Source organism: Hemiscyllium ocellatum, chromosome 4, assembly GCF_020745735.1.
Source record: "Hemiscyllium ocellatum isolate sHemOce1 chromosome 4, sHemOce1.pat.X.cur, whole genome shotgun sequence".
NCBI classification, from domain to species: domain Eukaryota; kingdom Metazoa; phylum Chordata; class Chondrichthyes; order Orectolobiformes; family Hemiscylliidae; genus Hemiscyllium; species Hemiscyllium ocellatum.
Window position 1 is genome coordinate 54557698 of NC_083404.1, and position 24741 is coordinate 54582438.

Here is a 24741-nt window from a genome sequence, read left to right on the forward strand (position 1 = left end):
TTAGCTGGTCGTAACAATGTTCATTTCAAAAATAATCCTTTATCCAAGCCAAATTTGTGCTTTAAAAGACGCTAATTTCACTTGGTTTTCTTGAGTGAATGAATATAAGAGTCGGGTTAATCAGACAGAGCTTAGTGTCAATAACAGTACACTTCGAAATCACAGCTAGCCTTAAACCTTGAATGTGTAAGGTCACAATGTCAATGGTACCAACACAAATAGGTCAGGTAAGCGTGAATACACACACAAGGCAAACCTAACTGCTTGCCAAGCTTAAAAAAGTGTTTAGAAATATTACACAGGAGCAGGTGGAGCACTTAGACACAAAACACTAAGTTGTTGGTCATCGATAGTTAGAACTAACCCAATACAATTCAACTAATCACAAAGAATTTAATCCATTAATGTAATGGCAGTTATACCCAACCTCACCATAGAAACGCAATCAATTTATTTGTGTTAATACCAGCCAGTCAGAGATATCAAAGCATCTGAGTAGCCCTGGTTTTTTTGCAAATTTAGGTGAGCATGACTCAATCTTAGCAAGTTTAAATGTTTTTATTGAAAGTGGGTTATACATGTAACTTGTGGGACAATGTGCTAAACTATCAACTCTGATTTGCATCAATTTTCTCATATTTTCTTGGTGATTTCTCAAAGTAGACACCCAAAATCTACCACTGCTCTACAAATATTGCTTGTAATCGTTTTCCATGGAACATATTCAAACATCTGGCCCCATGACTCACTGGAATTTTAAGTGTTTGCTATGGGGATATGGCTTTGCACTTCAGCTCTGTTTGAGAGACATTACAGAAACTGATAAGGGGGGACCATGTGCTCAAAGTGCACCCAGTAACCAGTGCTACCTACTTGGCTCTCCCATTTTATCTCAACCCAGCTTTCCCAAAGAGTGTAACTTATTCATGATGTCAGCATATAAGCCTTGAAACATCATTCCAAAGGTAGGAGTCAACGTATATGGCAAGTGTAGACATTAACCTCTGGTTGCCATTTTGAAATGTATTTGGAATCCAATCCAATGTTTGGTTGTGTTTTAAACTCCCGTGCACCTTCTAACGCTGTTCATGTCGCCTGGCTGTTCATGCTGTAAGGTATCATTAAATAGACCATACAGTTTTGCAGCAGAAACTGGAGGCTGACTACTAATGCAAGAGTAGCACATCATGGCTGTAAAGCGAGAATGACTTGCTGAGTATGTAGAGATCAAGACCATCCTATGACAGGCAGACTGGGTCAACTTATATGCCGGTTTAGAAGAATGACAACCTTCAGGTTCCTTGTGTATGTGAGCTATGAGGTTAGTCAATGCTGGCCATAACACTGCTCGACTAAGTGGCAGAACAACACCTTAATCCTGTGGCAAAATCTCAGCACAGAAGGTTGCCAGTCAGCCCCAGAAACCACTGAATTAGCCCCACTCACCTGCTCTTCCCCAAAAGAATATTTCCTTTTGAACAAGGAATGATATTGCATTTATATGGCTCCTTCTACAGCCACAAAGAGTCTGAAAGTGTTTTACTGTCAATGAAGCACTTTTGGAAGTGCAGTCACTGTGGGGACATGGGAAACGTGGGCAGTCAATGTGCACATAGCAAGCTCCTACAAACTGCAATGCTTTAATAAGCAGACTTTTTTTTGTGATTGAGCAATACATATTGGTTAGGATTCCAGGGATAACTTATTTGCTCTTCTCTGAAATAGTGCCATGAGATCTTTATCATTCACCTAAGCAGACAGCAGGGGCTTTGGTGTTACCTCTCATCCAGAAGGCAACGTGCCAACATTGTGATGCTCCATCAGTGTGGAATTGGACTGTGCCTGTTTTGACTTTTGTGCTGATGCCATGGAATGGAACTGACAAGTTTAACATTTCTTTCAAACTGCATCATCTCTGATCGTGCCACTCTGCACTGGAGTGCCAGCCTTGTGGTATTACCCTGGAGTCAGCTTGCGATTCAGAACAAAGAATGCTACCAACTGAGCTGCGGCCAGCACTGGGTGCACAGTAAGGTGCAGTGGAGCTGAGCATCAGGACTGCGGGAGATCTTGCCATTGGTGTGGAAGAGGGCATTTGGAGGCACAAAAAGCCATTACTCAAGTTGGAACAAAGAAATGCTATGCTTCAGTCCTGGAGAATATTACAATTATTATTGTTGACATATTTCTGTATTTTGGAGTTCCTAGTGAAGTGGGTTTGTACTGTATGGGCTGTCCACAACACAGATTGTAGTACACGTGTTTAATTTTGCCCATATGTGGCGATTTCATAGTTAGTTTATTTCTGATCATAGACCTTCCCTGAAGTATGTCTTTGTGACAAATGAGAGTGACACTACTAGGGGATGCAAGTCACTCATAGATTAATTTGGAACAGCACAGCAAACCCTATTTACACACACTGTTATATGAGATGTATTGAGGTGGCACAATTGGATATTATCTCAGCATGCAACAGGCCAAGTTATAAATGAAAGAAATATTTACTGCCACCAGTAGCTGACTAGAGCTTGGATCTTTGGACCCAGCAGAGTTGCTGTTTTTTGCCAGTAAAGCTATCGAGAGTGCCTGGCTGCCATCTGTAGCTGTGTTGTAAACTGCAACCTCCACTGTCATTTAATCATACTGGCTGTCTTTGGTGAGGTTACCAATTCTCAGTGTGACCATTGTTTGGACATTAAGGAGCTTTATTTCTGAGGACTGTCAAAAAGATGCCAACTGGTGCGATGCTGAAGAAAACAGTTGTTGGTGCCCCATGGCAAATTAACAAATGTTACAGCCACCAAGCTTGTGGCAACGAGTAGAGGCTAAAGCAGAAGTAAAGGGGCACAGAGAGAGAGAGACCGCAATGAATAACCTTAGAAGGGCTCACTGATTGGAGAAACACGTAAGAGTTGAGATGTGACATAACCCGTTTAGCTGTTGTATTGTTATCTCCGAGTCAAAGGCTCTAAGGCTCACTGCGGAGTTTCGGAGCTGACACCTCAGGAGTGCTGAGTGGGTGGAGTGCTACACTGTCAGAAGTGCCATCTTTCCGACAAGGGAGTCAGCCATGGTCCTGTTTGCCTACTGAGACTGAGCCCAAATGAGATGTGAGGCTGAGTGAATTGGGTCTGTACTGCCTGGAGTTTAGTGGGGTCAGAGGTGAAGCTTGTAAGATTCAGAAGGGGCTTGGCAGGGTCAACGCTGAGGGATTGTTCCTCTTGCCTGAGAATCTAGAAGAAGAGCAGCATCTCCAGGTGAGGAGTTAATCGTTTAGGATTGAAATGAGGATCACTTCATCTCTCAGAGGATTACAGATCTTTGGAATGTTTCACTCATGAAGATTTGCAGAAACTCCATAATTGAATATATTTTAGGCAAATATGGACAGAATTTTGGGAATTGAGGGACATGGGTCAGTGTAGGAAAATAGAGTTGAAGTGTAGGATTTGCCATGTTCCACTGATTGGCTGCAAAGGATCAGTGGGCTTAATGGCCGCCTGCTGTTTCCTATGTCCTTACGATCTGTAAAAACAGCAGAGAGTTCATAGAATGAAAGAATAGAATAGACATAGAATCCCATCAGCATTGAAACAGGCTCTTTGGCCCAACAAGTCCACGCCAACCCTCTAAAAGGTATCCCACCCAAACCTGTTCCCCAACCCTATTACTCTACATTTACTCCTAACTAACACATCCCTGAACGCTATGAGCAATTTAGCATAGCAGTTCATCCAACCTGCACATCTTTGGATTGTGTGAGGAAACTGGAGCACTAGGAGGAAACTCACACAGTCTCTGGGAGAATGTTCAAACTCCACACAGACAGTCGCCTGAGGCTGGAATCAAACCCGGGTGCCTGTGCCGTGAGGCAGCAGTGCTAACCACTGAGCCAAAGAGTTCTCTCGGTTTTGAGGTTTGGCACTGAATCTTCAGTGTCTGCAAAAGTGGGGTGTCCTAAAGAAGTCGAATAAATGCAAATTCTTTGTTCTTTTGCAGTAAATTTAATTTAGGTCAGGTAAAGTCCTGAGCTGAAAACATTGAACCTCTACCTCAATTTTAATAATGTTTTCCAATTATATTCCAGTGGTATCGCTGAAGAGGACTGATCAAGCTCCAGCTGAAAGGAATAATTTCACTGACCAACTAAACACACAGTGTCACTGTCACTGGGGGTAAAGACCCACTACTGAGAGGACTTAGGTATGGGGTCCACTACTTTCGCCCCCATTTGCAGGTAAGTTGAGGCAACACCAAGTTGCTTTCATAGCCAGAAAGACGATATGTAAGCTGAGTTCTTCCAAACAGTGCAAGCAGGGTGAAGAAATTTGTATCATGATTAATAGGATATTATTGCTGGGTAAGTAGATTATCCGATTTAAACAATTACGCAGAATCAATCCAAGTGACTGTGGTCTTGTGCTCCGAATGATTAAGCTGTCAGTTTGACTTCGAATACAATAGTGCATTCACCGAGAGAAGTCAGGTCTCATTTAAATTTGGAAAATGTGGAATGTAATCCAAACCTTCAGAGCTATTTGTCTTCGGAAATGTAGTGCATGCCTTTGAGAAAAAGAAGTCTTACTATTTGCGGAAAAAAATAGCAAATAAAGTGCTTCCAAAATGTGTCGATATTTTCCAGCGTTCAACAAAGTTTTGTAAATAGTGAGTGTTGGATTATGAGCTGTTTTGGACGACATGTAGTTTCTGTTTCTGCTTCTGACCATTTCTATCTTCTGTTCCAGCTGTGTACTTGTGACCCATGCTGCCCTGGCTAAGGGAAAGGTGAAAGGGTATACCGCTCCTCAGCTTTTATTGGTGAGCATTAGTCCCTGTTAGTGATTAACTAAAGTTTATTAAAGGGAGTAAACCAGAGAGAGACTTAACACCTTGTTGTAATTTGCTGTTTTTAATATGAAAAATATTTTTTCCTTGATGAGCCTTCGAGTGTTAATGCTCCAATTCCTTGATGTTTATTCTGGTTAATGCCTCCTTCAATTACTTCATTTCTGTCTGATTTTCTGCCACCCCATATATCAGCTGTTCAAAGGAAAATCACCTTTGTCGATGTAGTATCAGGCTGTGTGAGCTACCTTGAAGAATAATCAATAGTGTTTGCTGCCACATACAGCCACGAGATATATAGCTGGGAAATCAGGCTTTGCTGTCACATTTGACAGGTTTATCAGATGGCATGCCAGTTCTTCCTTGAACTGTATCAGAAGGTGTTCAGTCTTCACTGTAACAGGAGTCTTAATCAATGCTGAGGGTCAGTGCTGAGGCAGTGTTGCATTGTCAGAGAGTCAGTGCTGAGGGGGTGTTGCATTGTCAGAGGATCAGTGCTGAGAGAGTGTGGGAATTGTTAGAGGATATGTGCTGAGAGAGTGTGGGAATTGTTAGCGGATATGTGCTGAGAGAGTTGCATTGTCAGAGGGTCAGTGCTGAGGGGATGTTGCATTGTCAGTGGGTCAGTGCTGAAGGAGTGTTGCATTGTCAGAAGATCAGTGCTGAGGGGATGTTGCATTGTCAGAGGATCAGTGCTGAGGGGATGTTGCATTGTCAGAGGATCAGTGCTGAGGAAGTGTTGCATTGTCAGTGGGTCAGTGCTGAGGAAATGTTGCATTGTCAGAGGGTTAGTGCTGAGGGAGTGTTGCATTGTCAGAGGGTTAGTGCTGAGGGAGTGTGGCACTGTCAGAGGGTCAGTGCTGAGGGAGTGTGGCACTGTCAGAGGGTCAGTGCTGAGGGAGTGTTGCATTGTCAGAAGGTCAGTGCTGAGGGGGTGTTACATTGTCAGAGGATCAGTTCTGAGAGAGTGCGGCATTGTCAGAGGGTCAGTGCTGAGGGGGTGTTGCATTGTCGGAGGATCAGTGCTGAGGGGGTGTTGCATTGTCAGAAGGTCAGTGCTGAGGGAGTGTGGTACTGTCAGAGGGTCAGTGCTGAGAGAGTGTGGCACTGTCAGAGGGTCAGTGCTGAGGGAGTGTTGCATTGTCAGAGGATCAGTGCTGAGACAGTGTGGCATTGTCAGAGGATCAGTGCTGAGACAGTGTGGCATTGCCAGAGGATCAGTGCTGAGGGGCTGTTGCATTGTCGGTGGGTCAGTGCTGAGGAAGTGTTGCATTGTCAGAATGTCAGTGCTGAGGGGGTGTGGCACTGTCAGGGGGTTAGTGCTGAGGGAGTGTGGCACTGTAGGAGGGTCGGTGCTGAGGAGATGTTGCATTGTCAGAAGGTCAGTGCTGAGGGAGTGTGGCACTGTCAGAGGGTGAGTGCTGAGGGAGTGTTGCATTGTCAGAGGATCAGTGCTAAGAGAGTGTGGCATTGCCAGAGGATCAGTGCTGAGAGTGTCTGGCATTGTCAGAGGGACAGTGCTGAGGGGGTGTTGCATTGTCGGAGGATCAGTTCTGAGAGAGTGCGGCATTGTCAGTTAGTGCTGAGGGGGTGTTGCATTGTCGGAGGCTCAGTGCTAAGGGGGTGTTGCATTGTCGGAGGATCAGTGCTGAGGGAGTGTTGCATTGTCAGAGGATCAGTGCTGAGAGAGTGTGGCATTGCCAGAGGATCAGTGCTGAGGGGCTGTTGCATTGTCGGTGGGTCAGTGCTGAGGGAGTGTTGCATTGTCAAAATGTCAGTGCTGAGGGGATGTTGCATTGTCAGAGGGTTAGTGCTGAGGAGGTGTGGCTTTGTCAGAGGATCAGTGCTGAGGGGGTGTTGTATTGTCAGAGGGTCAGTGCTGAGGGGGTGTGGCTTTGTCAGAGGATCAGTGCTGAGGGGGTGTTGTATTGTCAGAAGGTCAGTGCTGAGGGAGTGTTGCATTTTCAGAGGATCAGTGTCGAGGGAGCGAGCACTGGTGGCAATGCAGCATTACCTCAGTGCTTCACTGGATTATGAAGTATTACTGGAAGGTTAGTTTGAATTGTACCCTTTTACTTTGAGCTGAGCCTGACATGCACAATCTTCTAATTCAAAGATGAGAATTTAACCAACTATAGTTTGCTCTTGAGTGAGACAATGAGTAATAGGCTATTCGACTTTGAGTGCATCGTCGATGATGCCAGTTCATTTGCCACCGGATGCCATGCGCATGCTTCTAACAGGGTTGGTCAATATGGTCTCCCCTGTAATCCATACTACTATAGCCTGCCAGGTGTGATTGGCTAATTTGGGATAAAAACAGACTGAACTTGGCGTAGCTATTCACTGGCTGAACTTGCTAAACAATCAGGGGAGCCTTGGTATCTTTCTCACAGTGTTTGTTCTAAGGAAACCAGCAATGACATGATAATTCAACTGCCGATGTACTTGCCATTATCAGTAGTGTGCATGTGTCACCAAACACACCCTCCACCCGTCTTTGTCATTGAATAATGGTTATGGTTCAGGTGGTTCTCCCCTAGATGCCTGTTGGACTGGCTTGTATACCTCACTGAGTACAGCTTGCCCCTCGGTTTGACACACAGGAAGAATGCAAATGATTCTGCAACATTGCAAGCCCTAATATACGGCAACAAAAACTTCTCCAAATCATGAGCCATCCTCCCACATTTCCATTCTTTCTCAACACTTTTCTGGTTCCCCCTCTTCTCTTTCCCCATCTCTTTTCTCTTCTTTCTTTCCTATTGCTCTTTATTTCCTCCTTGTCCCTGTCTTGGTTTCTTGTTCTTTCTTTCTCTCTCTATCCTTTTCCCCTTCTTTCTCCTCAGCTGCAGTGCTCTTTGTTAGTCTTCCCCGTTTTCTGCACTGCTGTTTCTTACTCCATTTGACATGATATTTCCTTTCAGGGTTAGGACAGCTGGGATGGGGGTGATAATCTTCAGTGGTTGAAGGTTGAACTTTTGTATACTTGGTTCTGGATGTCCAATAGCCAGAATCCAGAACATTCAAGTCCATTTTGCACTTGAGCATAAAGAAAGTGAGCTACAGGGAGAGGCTGAATAGGCTGGGGCTGTTTTCCCTGGAGTGGCCGAGGCTGAGGACTGACCTCATAGAGGTTTATAAAATCACGAGGGGCATGGATGGGTAAATAAACAAAGTCTTTTCCCTGGGGTGGGGGAGAACTAGAGGGCATATGTTCAGGGTGAGAGGGGAAAGATTTGAAAGGGATCTAAGGGACAACCTTTTCACACAGAGGGTGGTGCCTGTATGGAACGAACTGCCAGAGGAAGTGGTGGAGGCTGGTACACTTACAATATTTAAAAGGCATCTGGATGGGCCTATGAATAGGAAGGGTTTAGAGGGATATGGGCCAAGTTCTGGTAAAAAAGACTACATTAGGTTGGGATATCTGATCAGTTTGGACAAGTTGGACCGAAGGGTCTGTTTCCATGCTGTACGTCTCTATGACTCTGTGACTGTATAAAGTGGGAACCAGTGGGGCTTCTGTCAGTTACTGAATCTTGGAAATCAGAGTTACTATAGCAACAAGGTGCAGTGCTAACATTAAGATGTAGATTTTACAAAGGATCCAATTAGAATAGAATATACACTTCACAAGCATCTACGTTGAGTTTGGAGCTTCAGATGAGGCTCCCTACAGTTTTACCCACATCCCCCATCCCAACCTCGGGTGCTAATGCCCACCTGGCTCTGGTTCCATCCCTGTGTTGAGAGCATTCCAGCACAGTGTCTCAGTGGTTAGCACTGCTGCCTCACAGCGCCAGAGACCGGGGTTCAATTCCCGCCTCGGGTAACTGTCTGTATGGAGTTTCCACATTCTCCCCGTGTCTGCGTGGGTTTCCTCTGGGTGCTCGGGTTTCCTCCCACAGTCCAAAGATGTGCAGGTTAGGTGAATTAGCCATGTTAACTTGCCCGTACTGTTCAGCGCTGGTCAAGTGGTAAATGTAGGGGAATGGGTCTGGGTGGGTTGCACTTCGGAGGGTCGGTGTGGACTTGTTGGGCCGAAGGGCCTGTTTCCACATTGTAGGGAATCTAATCTAATCCATCCAGGTTGCCCACACTTGACGTTGAAGATTGTCAGGCAGTTTGGTCAAAGCCGGCATCACAGCCATCGATGTGCTGCTTGAGTTAGTTTTGATTAGTTGGAAGGAAGCTCGGGACATGGGGAACTGTTGGGTTGAGTGGCCTGGGTGCTGTAAAACTCTCCCTCAGTACATTCCATTCTGCAGATATGTCCACAGTGAACCTGCCACCATCTGTTGACGTTGAGTACACAGCGCCGAGAATCTGTTTTCACTTTAGCCCAGGCTCAGTCAGGCTGACCAAAGTGCCAAGACCACTACTCCCACACTTGAGGGCACCTTCCTGATGTGTGGAACTTTAATAGCACACCAGATGATGCTGTTATGCGTTTGCAGCTAAATTAGTTTACTTTTAGCACATTCTGTTCAAACAGGGTATATAAACAAGCCTGCTTTATACCTGTGGAAGCCAGACTTAATCTCATTGTCAGGCATTAGTTTATAATAGATCGAGTAAACTCCAAAATAACACTGGCAAGGCTACATTCTTGTCTTGTTTATGTTAACAAGTTAGTGCAAGAGGGTGTGATGACAGTGCTGCCTGATGTGAACATCGAGCCATTAAACCCAGGAGTGAGGATTATTTTAACTTCACACAGCCGTGAAATCTTCCCTGAGGAGTGTGAAAGCTTCCCTGCAGCTTGTCATATAGGTAACTTTTAATTGATTGAATAGGGGTCATTTTATCTTGAGGTGATAATGCAAAACTTGTGATAGCAGTTCAGTTCCTAATAAACTCTTCTCCCCAGTTTCTTTTAACTCACTGAAGAAAGGTGTTTAATGGGAAGCTGCCTGATGTCATCTATTTTTCATGATCATTCAAGATCAAGGTTACTCTTGATCAGAGTTTGTTTCACACTTAAAAAGTCACCCTATACAGGCTTGTTTCTTGTTGGGTGACGGTCAGTGAAGAAACGTTGATGGTTCTTCTGCATTGTTCTTAGAATGTCTTTCAGTTAGTGAAGACATGACAGTGCTCTAGAAATAATGTTAGAATGAATAGCTGTTATTCCTTTTCTTATTGACAACATTATCACCAACAGTGACAACTCACATTTATATAGCACCTTTAATGTTGTAAAACATCCCAAAGGACTTCAGGGGAAAGTTGTCAAACTGTGGTGAAAGGTGTGATTTATACAAATATAATTTTTTTAATAAAACATTTGGATTTAAAACTAGTGGCGCACGGACATTGTAGTATTTTGAGAAGGAATTTAAAAATTAACCATGTCTCTGAGACTATAAGAAATAGGTATATGCTATTCAGCCCCTCAAGCCTGCTCACTATTCAATACAACACAGATGATCCGACACACCACCTATCCACTTGCCTGTCCTTTCCCTATAACCTCAGATTCTTCATGAGTAGGGGAATCAATCTCAACCTTAAATATGCACGTGGACTCTGTCCCCCATAGCTCTCTTGGCATGGAGTTCCAACGACTGTCATTCCTGTGACAGAGGAAATGCCTCCTCATCTCATTTAAATTGGCACCCCTTAATTCTGCAACTGAGTCTTCTCACCCTGGACTCTCGCATGAGGGGAAACATTCCCTCATTATTTACCCTGTGAAGCCCTTGAAGAATCCATGAAGCTTCAGTGAGATCACCCCTCACTGTTCTACATTTCAGTGAGTAGAGTTCCAGTCTGTTTAGCCTTTGCTCAGGAAACAATCCCTCCCTTCATCCTTGTGAACTTTCTGTGATCAGCTCCCAATGAAATCATATCTTTTCTTAAATAAGAGGACCAAAGTAGCTCACAGTCCTTTAAATGTGGTCTCACCAGCACTTTGTACAGTTGTTGTAAGTTTTCCCTACTCTTATACCTCAACCCCTTTGAAATAAGGGCCAACATTGCATTCCTGACTACCTGCTGTACCTGTGTGCTTTGTGCACACGTATCCCCAAGTTCGTGTTGCAGCTTTCTGCAGTTTCTGTCTAGCACCTTAAAACCAGTGTATTACCTGCTGGAGTATTAATGAGAGTTTGTGTATACTGTGAGAGATCATGACCAGAGAGAAATTGTTAAGCCATTAGCTTAGTAGAAGCTTGGATAAGCAAGTGTTTTTTTAAAATTAGCTCAAATTCTTTTGGCTAGTTTGAAAAATGCCTGACAGGAGTCAGGTGCAAATATAGTTTTCCGAGAAAAAAACGAGATTGTTCAAGTGGTTAGGGAAACACATCAGCTCAATCAAAGATTTTAGTTTGTGAACCAGGAATGTCTGGGTAGAACTCTGCAGATCATTGAAAGATCTGAGAAAGTCTAAGCTTGCGGGTCTGACAATAATGAAGGAAAGAGGCCTTACAGGACCAGAACTGAGAGACGCTTTTAAATCAACCAGACAGATTGAACAGGGAAGGATTATTTGGATTTTAATTAACTATAAAGTGATGGTGTTGGGGAATAGACGGGATTTTGATTTTTTTGTGTATTTTGAAATCTTTGGAGCTGTTATATTTAAATAGCTTATTTTACTTTTATTTCATGAGTGAGCAAAAGATGTGTTTTATTATTAAAGCCAAATCTGCAACATTGCATGCTGATGTTCCACTGAAAAACAGAATATGATCTTTCAGGGGAAATTTCATTGATGGAGGGGGGAGCAAGAGAGTTAGAAAACCTAAAGTTTAGGGTCACATTTACAAAGTCTAGGCATCTGAAAATACAGCTCCCAATGTTGCACTGATTTAACAGCAGGGAATCCCAAGATACCAGAATTATACCAATGTGGATAACTTGAAGGACTGTCTAGCGAGAGGAGCTTAGACATGGGTGCAGGAATGAAGAAGCCTGAAAACAAAGCTGAAGGGTTGAAATTTTCTAGCAATGACAGAGTCCACCCCCTAGGAGTGAAAAGCAGCCTCACCCCAGTGCAGTGGACTATGGGATCCAACGGGCTAATTGTTCCGGGGACTTCCAGTTAAGAGACCAATCCTGGTTCTTCTCCCACCCACCCTCCCCCCACCCCCCCGCCCGCGTGAGCTCTGACTGGGTTGACAGCAATCAGTGAGGCTGCTGCATAAACAGAAAACAATTGCCCAATAATTGTCCCACCACAAAGCACACTCTCCCAGCTGCCAGCCTGTCACCATTGAGCTGGGAAAATTCAGCCTGAGAATTGTACTGACGTGGCATTCTCAGATGGGACCTATTCACGTGTGCACAAGGGCGTGACAGCTGAATGGATGCACAACAATTTGTTTCTCGCAAGGAAAGCATTCTAATGCGACTAATGAGGTCACGTGTGGGTTTAGAAGTGTAGGGAATTCGCTCACCCATTCCTCTGTGCAAGTTAACCAAGTAAAACAGAAATAATTTAGTTGCTTTCTTAGCTCGCTCATAAGGCGTGGCTGGTTCACTTTGGAGCCGTGACTTGGGTAGGTCGAGCTGAGATAGCATCAAGCTTCGAGGCAATCTGACCTCTTCCACCTCCTGTAGCAAGGCCCTAACTTCAGCAAGATATATGGGCCCTGTCTACGAGATCTTATCAAGTGGGAACTAAATTGTGTCACTGGATTCGGAGCCAGGCGTGGTGAGGTCAGGGTGATCCTTCAGCACTGGCGTCCACCGTTTTTATTTTTTTGTGTGAGGTCCAGTCCTTAGTGTGCTGATGGGAACTGCATGTAAAGCCTGCTGTGGCCTGAGTGTTTGCTCCTGTCGAGCAAGCTCAGCTCAGGCTGTGACTGAGTTGTGTGTCTTCCCCATTTTCACTTTGCCTGCCTCCGGAAGGACCAATAGATTGTGATCCGAAGCTGTGCCTGATTTCTTGCCCAGCCCCCTTTGCACCATCGAGCTGCAATTCGGAGCCAAATACAGAGGAACCTCGAATATCCGAATTTTAGATTATCCAGCAAGATTGTAAGGTTTCGATGCTTGCTGAACTATGTTATCTAGCATTCAGTTATCTGGAATTCGATTAACCGACCAAAATACTCCCCTGCCCTCTCCTTTGGATAATCGAGGTTCCTCTGTAATTGAAAGAAAAGATAATGCAGTTATCTTGCACTTCCTGTGACCAGCAGATGTTCCACTGGACTAAGTTTAAAGCACAGTCACTATTGAAATGTAGAAAACGCAACACCTACTTTCTACCCTACCACCTACTTTCTACCCTGCCGATTCTTGCAAACAGTAATGTGATGGTGACCAGTTTACTTTGGATGATTGAGGGATAAATGTTGGCATGGACGCTGGGGATAGTTCATAGAATCCCTACAAAGCAAGCATTTCAGCCCATCCAATCCACACCAAACCACTGAAACCCCCACCCCGACCCTGTCCCTGTAACCCGGCATCTCTCATGGCTAATTCACAACGGGCAATTTATCCTGGCCAGTCCACATAACCTGCATATCTTTGGACTGGGGGAGGAAATCCATGCAGACACTGGGAGAACATGCAATCTCCACACAGACAGCCACCCAAAGTTGGAATCGAACCCGGGTTCTGGGCGCGGTAAAGTAGCAGTGCTAACCACTGAGATGCCATAATCCTGCTCTTCTTCAAAATGGTGCCGTGAGATTTTTTTTTAAAGATATGAGACCTCAGTTTAATGTCTCTGCCACTCAGCACTGTGCAGGAATGTCAGTCTTGATTTAAGTTTTTATTAATCAACCTGATCAGGGATATTATTACACAGCCATGCAGCAGGTGGAAGCCAGGCTTCCTGGCTCTAAGGCTAGGGACACTACCCCGAGCTTCAGGAGCCATCCAAGCCTTCATTTTATGTTTGAGTCCTAGACTTGGGTTTGAACCCAGAACTGTGTGACTCACAGTATCTGGGTTTGACCTCCAGCAGGGGAATCTTACCCTGATGCAACAATGTCTGTCAGCCCTCATAACTTAAGAAATCAAGTGCAATAATAGGGTGGTCCTGAATGACCCAACAAACGCGTGTTAAAGCTCACTGATAAATGCAGATACTACTTTCAGAGGCACATTGTGACCAAGCTGATGTGAAGTTATTTGATTTCAGCAGAAGGGTGTGATTTCATTAATGTGCCATGCTTGAAGTGATGGAGTGTGAGACTTTCATAGTCTCTGATCACATTCCTGATAATGATGATATCGTGAGCACATCTGAGAGAGATTTTTAAAAAAGACATATGGGGCAACTTTTTTATACAGAGTGGTTTGTTTGTGGAATGAACTTCGAGAGGAAGTGGTGGATGTGGGCACAGTTGCAACGTCTAAAAGGCACTGAGTTAAATACAGGAATAGGAAAGGTTTGGAGGGATATGTGCCAGGAGCAGGTAGGTGGGACTATTTTAGTTTGTGATTATGTTTGGTATGGACTAGTTGGTCTAAAAGGGTCCATTTCCATGCTGCATGCCTGTGAGACATAAGCTAACATCCAATTGAGCCATAGCTGAGAGAATTGAATGCTCCCATACTTAGCTTAACTGAGATGTACAGCTGGTTTAATTCCTCTGCACCATATTCCTCATTCTAATTTTATTCCATAAATATTATTGTCTCATCTCTTTCTCAGTTGATCATGGTTAAGGTGAGTGTTTTATTCTCCCGATGCTGCACTCTTCCACTCATTTCCCAAGACCAGTGATTTGACATGATTTTTCTTCCTGGTTCAGCTTTCCCCTGGTCTCACCAGATGATTTCAGACTTGTGTGGTTAAAGGGAGGTATGGTGACGCTGAGATATTTTGGGTCAAGAATCCAACCTAAGGGGATTTTTAGTTGTGTGGTTGTTCTGTCAGTTTCAAACTGTTTCCCAGTGGCCCCCTCTTCATTCAGTAATGGTGGGAGGGCTGTTGGCTTTTTCTGTCATCTTCGTGGTCAAGTGGGTTGGATTTTCACCTCTGAGTCAGGAGGCTGAGAATTCAAATCCCATTCCAAAGACTTGAACACATCACCTCGGTTGACATTCCAGTTCAGTGCAGAGCTCGTGCTGCACGGGCTGTAGGAAGAGCTGTCCCCGGCCAGCTCCTGGCCAATATCTGTCCTTTATCCAGCATTGCAAAAACAGGTGATCTGGTCATGACTGACATTGCTGTGTGGGACCTTGCTGTGGGCTCATTGGCTGCTATCCTTCCTATATGACGACAGTGACTATCTTGCTCAAAAATGCTTATTTCACTGTAATGCACTTGGGGATGTCCTGAGGTTATGAAAGGTGCTTTTAAAATGTAGGTCAATTTGTTAATAAGAGTCATAGAGATGTACATCTTGGAAACAAAGCCTTCATTCCAACTCATCCTGCCAACCAGATATCCGAAGTTAATCCAGACCCATTTGCCAGCATTTGGCTCATATCCCTCTAAACCTTTCCTATTCATCCAGAGACCTTTTAAATGTTATAAATGTACCAGCCTCCACACCTTTCTCTGGCAGCCAATGTGTGAAGAAGTTGTCCCCCCAGTTCTCCTTTTAAATCTTTCTCCTCTCACCTTAAACATTTGCCTTCTAGTTTTGGATCCCCCACCTTCGAAAAAAGACCTTGTCTATTTATCCTATCCATGCCCCTCATGATTTTATAAACCTCTGTAAGGTTACCCCTCAGCCTCTGAATCCCCAGAGAAAATAACCTCAGTGTGTTCAGCATCTCCCTCTAGTTCAAACCCTCCAACCCTGGCAACATCATTGTAAATTGTTTCTGCACCTTCTCAAGTGTAACAACACGTTTCCTATAGCAGGGAGACTAGAATTGAACACACAAATGGAGGATGAATAGTCATTATAATGTGAATGAAGTCTCTGCATCATAAATCAACACAAGGGGTTGTAGCTGCACGCCTGGGGCTCTGTCTCCACAGAGACTAAAAGATCCTTTATTGACTTCACTCCCTGATTCTGTTAGTATTACAGGGTCACTGCCCAGGATATTGTTGCAAATCCCAGATAGGACAATAACTACTGCATGAATGTACTCCTTCCCCCTTCCTGAAAGCTTTCATCCCTCTCTGACCATCTCACCCTCATGGACAAGGCCTAGATTTCTAATGGGGCGCACATTAGTGCTATCTCTAATGGTTTCCCATTGGAGTTCAAGCAACAGCAGTGGTTGAGTCAAAAATGGACCCCTCCAAAGTACCTGGTTTTGTTTTGTTCAGTAAATTGAGTGTGCTGAACAATTGTCAGTCAAGGTCTTTCTAGCACCTTCCATGAGTTGCTAAACATCCAAAGCTGCTCTTACTGATTGTCAATATCTGCCAATGAGAAGGACAGAAACTAATGCTTCATCTCCTCGTGTGTAAAATGATAGTGGGGTAATGAGCCCTGCGTTTCACACTGGGATGCTAAGTGCAATACAGATAGAGATCTTCTGTAAACTTTTAGCAGATGCCCTGACATTTGATTGATCGTCTGCTGGCAAGTTGCTAAATAAGGAGAACATCCTTTTTTTTTGGATTTTGTACTCTCATTCGGAAAGGAAGGCTTATTTCATGCAGGTTGCCCCGTGGCTGTTATAGTAACCCAGGAAAGTTGTCTGTCATTTGACATTTGGAAACAACTAAAGTCCCCAGTTGCTTCCAGCTTGCCTTCCAAACCTCCCCCCCCCCCCCCCCCACTTCCATTCCAGTTCCACACAGGAAAATCTGAACAGAGACACCTTCCTTCAAGAAATATGCAAACTTTCTACTGAACAACTGGTAACCTTTATATCTTCCTGAATCACAATAAGTGCTGAATGTCACAAATATTACATTTCTCATTCCAATTTTTAAATGGTTAAAAAGCACTCTAATTGACAGGTTTCAGGGGATGCATAAAACAGTTGAGTGTTTAATGTAAAATCCCAGTGCTGCTCCAGAGGGGGGGTCCTCTGGTTCATTGCAAAACCAAACAGCCGCAGCTGTTCAACCAGCAGATTATCTGGTAATTATCAAATTGCTACCTTTGGAAGCTTGCTGGTTAACAAATTGACTGTAGCACTTCCTACATTATAACAGTGGCTGCACTTTAAAGGGTACTTAATTGGCTGTGAAACTCTTCAGGATGGCTTCAGGTCAAAGAAAGATGCTATATAAATGCAAGTTCTTCTGGGTTCTTTTAATGCTGTGTAATTGGAGGCTGGGATGGAGTCAGAATCAGATCAGAAGCAGCTTCAGTGCACAAGTCAGTTCTTTATAAGGAGCTTGAGAACTTTAACCAGTCCATTTATTAGTAAATTGTTTCAAGAATTTTCTGCGTGTGTTGATACAAGGTTTAGTTGAAGGCTGTCGACAGTAAAAAAAAGAAATCTGACCTTGAGCTAGCCGGCTTTTAAAACCATAGTAAAATTGTGCAGAATTTGAATACTGTTTCCATGCAGGTATGTTCTTATATGTCCACATTCTTGGGCCACAATTTTACAGGAGGAATTGGATGGAACAAAGGGCCATCCAGTTCCCTGTTTAGAAAGTTGCACTTTCACATTACAAAGTCCAGAGTGTGACAATGTGGAGGGTGGGTCGTGAGAGTTGGACAGTGCTATAACCATTGACAGAGGCAATAACCTTCAAAATACCTTGGCAGTGAGAAAACACTACTGGCCATTGTTCAAGTAGGTAAACACAGTGGAACCTTGAATTTCCAAATGAGATGAGCGGGCGCTGTTTTGTTCGGATAATTGATTATTTGGTTAATCGATCCAATGCCTCTCCTCTGGGGCTTAGAGTTTTTTGAAGTTTGCTTTTTGCTCGCTCTGCCTGCCTTGCTCCCTCTCTCTGTCTCAGGGTTTGTTTCTGAGCAGAGACACATATTTATGTATAAGGGACCGGCAGAATTGCTGAAGCCCCCCCACCCCATCAATGGTATTGACACAGCGAGCACTTGCTCAGTCTGCGCCCCATTCAGGAGACTAGGCAGCAGCACACCACATGTGAGCCCCCACCCACCGCCTGTCCACCCAACACACACACACACACACACACACACCCCCACCACCACCACCACACTAAGCCCCCGCCCCGTCAGCTGAACTGCACACCAACAGTAAGACTGCCGCTGCTTTTGGGGGGTAAATCTGAAAATAGCGCTCACGTGCACACACAAACAACATAGCCATGCACACACACAACGTAGCCACACACACAACTTTTAGCTGCAGCGTTTTGACAAGTTCCACCTTTGCCCTGTACACGACAATGTTGGAGAGATTATCTTGGGAAGGGGGATTTAGGGTACACCCCCATGTCGAATTCCAGGGAAAGAATGGGGAGAGAGAGAGGCCAGGCGGCCAGTCATTTGGAGACGGTGCCTGGAGTCCCATCAATGTCCAGGACTGTTCTCAGCAGCATTTCAGTAAGCCGGGTTTATTTTTATCATTGTAAATAAAAGACGCAATCAGTATTAGAAACACCTCTTTGATGTAATGTTTCTATCGGGACCTTGAGATCTCCTTTGGATAATCTGAAAATTCGGATAATTGATGTTCGGATAATCGAGGTTCCTCTGTAATGGCCAAAGGGAATGCAGAGGGGCCGGAGTTTTTAACTACAGACCAGGTACATGGAAGTAAGATGTTTCACCTGCATTATCTGGAACAAAGGTGTATTGCAGGAACTGTTGATAAATTCTTCAGTAAGACCAGCCTAGTGTTGCTCAGATGTCAGCAGTCGTTTTGTGAAGGAAAGTGGAGGGCATTCATTGAGGGTTAGATTTAATAAAGGCCTCTGAGACAATTGCATGGAGTAGCCAGCAGCCAGCTCTATTGCACCTGAACTTGGGGATGTTTGAGATTGACACTGTGAGACAGACAAGTCATTATCATTTACAGTGAACACTTCCTTTGACCAGTGATCAACAGATCCACCCTGTCAACTGACTGACAGTTGTTCATTGCATTATTATTGACACCATTTTATTAGTCCGAGAGTTGGAGGCAGGGCAGGATTGTGGTTTTAATTTGCAGGAGCTCCAATCTCATTGCGAAAAGTAGGGCAGACAGTCTCCAGATTATAGCAGGATTATGTCTGCAGATTAATACAGTGAGTGCAGGACCATTACGTAATGGAAATGGTGAGGCCAATCTCGATCATTTAAGAGAAGTGATTGACAAGGGAAGCACCCAGTCGTCGTCATTCTGTCTGGGCTTTATGTTGTCGCTATACATAGCATTGTCCTTAGCTCTGCTCCTCCTATTTGTCTGGTAGCTCTGACCCGGAAGAACAGAAGGGTCAATTCGGAGGCAGAGCAGTGTTCATTCTCGGTTATTTGACCAGCCAGTGAAAATTGAGCAGCGGACAGAATGGGCCCGAATGCTTTTGACCAGGTACCACAGTTCAAGCTGCTAACTTTATTGTGGCTGACCTCTTTCATAAGAGCATATCAGTAAACTGATTAGTGATGTGTGCCTGGTTTAAGCAGCCTTCAATTGAATGAGATGCTTTGCTGTTCAGAGGTTTTGCAAAATCCTTCTGTTCCACTGGATTAGTGCAAGCCTCACAATTATGAGAGAAGTTTTCAATCTCCATCTGGGAACACTGCTGCTTTGTGTTGTGTGACGAATTAAAGTCATAAACACTAAGGTTTAATGATGTAGAACTGTTTTTAAAAAATCTCAGGAAGTGCTCCAGCAGGAAGAGAATAGTAGTAGGACACTCCTGAGCTACCCAGAGTGGCTAGATCCCTGGTTCAGTCCCTTCGCCACAAAGAGTGAGCTAAGCACCTCTAGCTGACTGCCACATTCTCTCTGTGCTTCCGATTGGGAGACCGGCCTCATTTCCCACTCTTGAGTCTTGTCAAGTGCTTCCTGCTGTTTCTCCATTTGGCTATACTGGCTGTGATTTCCAAACGTGTGTTCAGTGGCTGTGCCAGCTCGTTATCAATGTTCATTTACAGTGAACATGGGCAAGGCACCATGACAGATATGGTTCAACCAGCCACAGTACGAGGAGAAGTTGGAAGGGATGGGAGAAACCAGATCTGTATGATTAGATATTAGAGCTTCCACCCACTACTGGATTGTGATGGAGTATTGTTCTGTTGCAATCTTCATGGACTGACGTATAATTGATAAATGCATCTCCTGGTATTTTGCTGAAACACACAAGCCCTGATTCAGTCCTCAGTCTGTGCCGAGCCTGTCGATCTCACCCAAGGAGGAACTTCAAGATTGGGGAGGGGGCCAGTGACCTCTGATTAATGAGTGGACATTTGGGGGGGGAAGCAATAAGGATTGGTGCTGCTAATGGTCATTCAGTGACCCCTGCTGGAAGAGAGAGAAAGCATATCTAGAGGCCCTCCTTATAAAATAGTCACCCAAGAAATCCAAAAGTGAATTCAAAAGAAACATTTTCACCCAGAGATAAATGAACTTGCTATCACAGGGAGTGAGTGAAGTAAAAAGCACAGCCACAGTTAAGTTGAAGCTGGGCAAATATAAGGGAGAAGGGAGTAGAGGATTACAAAGGTAGACTTAGATGGGCAAAGATGGCAGGAGCCTTGAACTTTGCATTAATGTCAGTATGGACTGGTTGAGCTACTTTCAATGCCGTATATCAATTCTTAAAAAAGAATGGCCTGCTGGCTATTTTGACGCCAAAAGCTGCTGTTGCACTCTGGGATCATTTTTGCGCCCTGTTTCCTATTGGCAATAAAAGTGAAGGGAAGCAAGACTGGGTCTCCCTGGTGGAGCCAGGATATGTGGCCTCCAGATGTATTTTCCACTCCACCCACCCTAATAATAAAAGTCTTTAAATAAAATAACCCAGCTGTTTAGGCCTCTTCTGGCCCTTCCTGCCTTTCTTGGGAAAGCTACTGGGCTTTTTCCTGCGCACAGGCCTCAGGCTCCAGAGTGTTTGCACAGCTCACTGCTCTTCCAAGCAAAGTCCACTTGTCCCCTGCGTTAAGCTCAGCTATCAACAACAAATGCCTGAGGAAACCAGCCTGTAATTGGAAACGTATATCATTACAGCATCCTTCAGTTTTCTGCCCTGTAAATGGAGCTTGGGTGACTGCGCAGATAAGACCTCGCTGTGGCCTGTGAACCATCTGTTAGACAAGCCTGTGTTAAACAGAGTTTGCCTGCTCAGGCAGCTGTAAAAGATCAGTAGATCGAAGAAGAACTCAGCCAATGTTTATTTCTGATTTTCACATCACAGAAGGCAGACAATCTAGTTATTATCCCAGTGTTATTTGAGAAAGCTTGCTGCCCACAAATTGGTTCATAGCATTTGCCTGCAGTGATTATGCTTCAAAAGTACTCCACTAGCTGTGATGCATTAAGAGATATCTAGTAGTGGTGCAGTCCTTTCTAAGTCTTTCTGATCGGAGCTGGGTGAAAGACAAACAAACTAAGGCGTTCTTGCAGGCTCGTTCCACAGAAACTGCCCTTATCCCCAGCTACCGCACGTGAGGATGAGTGAACATGACCTACAGGAGCAAGAATGCTCTCCAAAGTCCTGCAAGCATCCAAAGGAAAGTCTGCCTGACCCCTTTAATAGCAGCATTCTTTGTGCAGTGAGGCTAAGAGGCCCAATATCCAGATGTGGTGCTTCACAAAGAATAGAAAATCAAGATGTGCAATGTGTGAACTGCAGTGGTTCAAGGAAGCAAATCACCACCACCTTCTCAAGGGCAACTAGTGACAGACAATAAATGCTGGTCAGCCAGCAACCCCTGCATCCTATGAGTGAATAAATTAAAAAAGTAATTTCTTACTTGCTCAATGACTCCATAGGTGTGATGTTTACTTTGTGATAAAAATAACATAATTGTATTTGTGGCTGAAGAATTGATTTTTTTTTTCTGAATTCAAAACATTAAGTTCAAACTTCTGTTAAATTAAGTCAAACATTTAAGTCCCATCATTATAATATGTACATTATGCTGAGCAGAGTACTGCTGGAACGTTAACTCTATGTAGAGCTCTATAGAGGTTGCGGCAGTATCACGTTATAGTCATACAGATATAGTATGCAGGACTGATTGTATTTCAATATGGTTGACTCCACAAACTAGGAAGCTCAGTGATATTTTCATGAATGAGCAGCAAAGATCTTCCTCATCAGTGATGTAAAATTAGAACTCCCAGTTCCTCACTGACATTGTGTTTTTCAGTTCCTTATAAAGCCTAGTCTTTCTGTAAAACCAGAAATGGTCAAATGATTGTAGTAGCATTTTGGTGGTCAGGACATGTAGTTCACGGAGTCAAATGACCTTCCCATAGCAGTACAGCTTTAACCTTTACCTCACACCACTGTACATTTGATGCTAATGGGGATTTCATGATGACCAGTTTAGAATTTTACAGTACAGTAGGAGTCTATTGTGCCTGTACCATTTACTGGTGAGCTAGCCAGCTAGACCAATTCTCCAGTCCTGTCAAAGGCATCAGTGTTCAGTTTAGTGGCATGTGTGGTGACAATACTGGCCATGGCTTGAACCCATGACTTTGGCACCATTAATACCATGCCTTAGCCACCTGAGCTAACCAGCCGCCACACCAGGAGAGTGCTCCCTTTTGTCTTGACCACACTGGTTGGCATCTTTTTTGTTTAGTACAGAGAAACAATGATTCTACGTAGAGTATCTCCCAGTACTTTCTAGTCGATGTGGTCTATTACCATTAAACTGTTGCACTACGTTCCTTCCACCACACCACGCCCCGTCCAAGTCTCATATATTATTCATATAATCCTAAATTTTCTTCCGTAGAAATACTCTCATCTTTTAGTAAAAGGTACCTGAACAGAACCAAAGAAAGTGATATTAGTTCTTGGGAAATGCTTTGTCTCTTAGTCTGAGCCTTAATGGTTAAGCCTATTGGTAAATGTCACAATGACCTTTTAAAACCAGGGGTCACCAAATCAAATGGAGATGTTAATAAAAGCTTTCAGAGAGACTAGACTGCACTGCTCATAACGCTTCTCTAATTTGGACTGATTGAAGAAAAAAACATAACTTTGCACTCGATTCCATATTAAGTGGATATCGTCTCTCATTGTAGGTTAAAACACTTGGCGACGATTAAAGGCTGTGAAGAGGAGAGCGTGGACATGGTCTTCCATTGAGGTGTGCTTCATTGAAGGACTGCACAGACATTTCTATGTATTTTCCTCTGGATTTGGTGTCGATTTTAAAACAAAAATGGTTACCACTTTTCAGAATCTGTTGCCAGGAGGCAAAAGATGGTTGGTCCAAAGGTGGCATGTGTTGATGTAAATTGTTAATTGGATTAGACTCCTACACATTAACCATCCCCATATGTAGAAGGGTTCCTTCATGGTAGCTAGATCCAAACAGAGTGCAAGTATCTGATCTATGAACAGGGACAGTACTTGGTCTTGGAGCTGTCCACTGATGAATGCACAGTGATCACAATTCCTTTGGAACTGAAGTTTGCTACAAGACATGGACAACATGCAGGCTGGGCCTTAAAATACCAAAGAGAACCCAAGCTGTGACTGTCACCAAGAAGATTCAATCTGATCAGCCCCATTGAAATGGTATTACCATCCATCATCATGGCTGTTCCCCATTGACTGACCACTTGAATGGCTGCAGGAACAGGTTTGGAGCTGAGTATTGTACAGTGAGTGGCTGACTTCCTGAGTGCACACTGCCTTTCTAGCACCGGAGGAAATATGCCAGGAGTCGATACTCTGCACAGGTCAGAATGTGTGCAGCTGTCACAGGGCTCAAATAAGAACGCAGTCATCTCCTCGATCAGTGCATCGTCCATCTCCTTTGAAGTCAAATGTTTATCCAGACTTGAGCATGTAATCTGTTTTTTTTCACATCTAGAACTCACTGCTTGAAGCATCACCAGCTGGACTGCTGTGGTTCAACAGGAAGGCCTCAGGATAGGAAAACAAAATGGTCAGCCCTGCCAGTGAAGTCCACATCCCAAACAATCAAACTGGACCTGTACAAATTGACACACTCTGCACTATAATTGGAGCCAAAGACTTTTTTTATTGACTATGTGTTAATAAGTGTTTTATTTCCTGAGACATTTTCTAAAGAATTAGAGACCTACAAAACAGAAAGTACTTCTAACTTCAGTGGTATATAAAGCTATATTCCAGTAACCTTAGGTCACACAAATGCAACAGGCCTGGAACCCTCTCTTTGTGTTCGCTTTTATCTTTAATCTGGGTTTTTCTGTGCAGCTCCTAACTTCTTGTGGTGGTGACTGTCATCTGCAACAATAGTTTCCGTATTTTTATCCCATGTTGCAGTGTATTTACTGAATTGTCTTCAGAACAATGACTGTGGCATCAAACAATTGTGCTGCAAAGTTTGTGAATTCATGTTGAACATGCTGAAGGGAACATATTAGAAAAGACCTGAATATTATCCTCAATAAAATGCCTAAATATATTTGTGATTTTATTCTTTTTTTATATTTATCATGGATGTTTCCAGTTGTATCGGAACTAATTAGCTAACGTGTTTTGTGATTTTAATTTTAATTAAAATGAGTGCATTTCATTGTAATTGTGACAGGGACTGTTAAAGCTCACTAAGGTTTTGCCAAATATTACAATCCCAACGATGACTTCCTTTTAAATTATTCCCAGGAATAGTCAACATATTTTCCTGCTGAGTAATAGGATGTGCCAACACATCCACTTTTCATTTTACTCATATCAAGAATTTGTGTCATTGTGGAAAACAGCCAACTTCTTTATGTAAAGTAGGAAAACAAAATTACAGGACCAATAATTTCACTAATAAAGCAACTAAATCCCAAATTTTACTGGAACCTTCTAATTTCATTTATGATGTTAGCAAAGGCATGCTTTAAAAGTAGCCTTCTAGGAAGACACGAGTTGAAAAGTGTGGTGCTGGAAAAGCGCAGCAGGCTCAACACAATGTT

The 24741-nt window shown here is 43.7% G+C and overlaps 1 long non-coding RNA gene across 2 annotated transcripts in view; it reads left to right on the top strand.

Annotated features, from left to right (window-relative positions):
• LOC132815378 (uncharacterized) overlaps positions 1-24227 on the top strand; it is a 180752-nt gene extending 156525 nt beyond the window's left edge. For both annotated transcript variants that reach the window (XR_009644640.1, XR_009644641.1), the window contains exons 4-6: positions 4091-4240; positions 4749-4821; positions 22867-24227. This is a non-coding gene — a long non-coding RNA (uncharacterized LOC132815378). The remainder of the gene's footprint in view (positions 1-4090; positions 4241-4748; positions 4822-22866) is intronic.
• Positions 24228-24741: the final 514 nt, after the last annotated feature.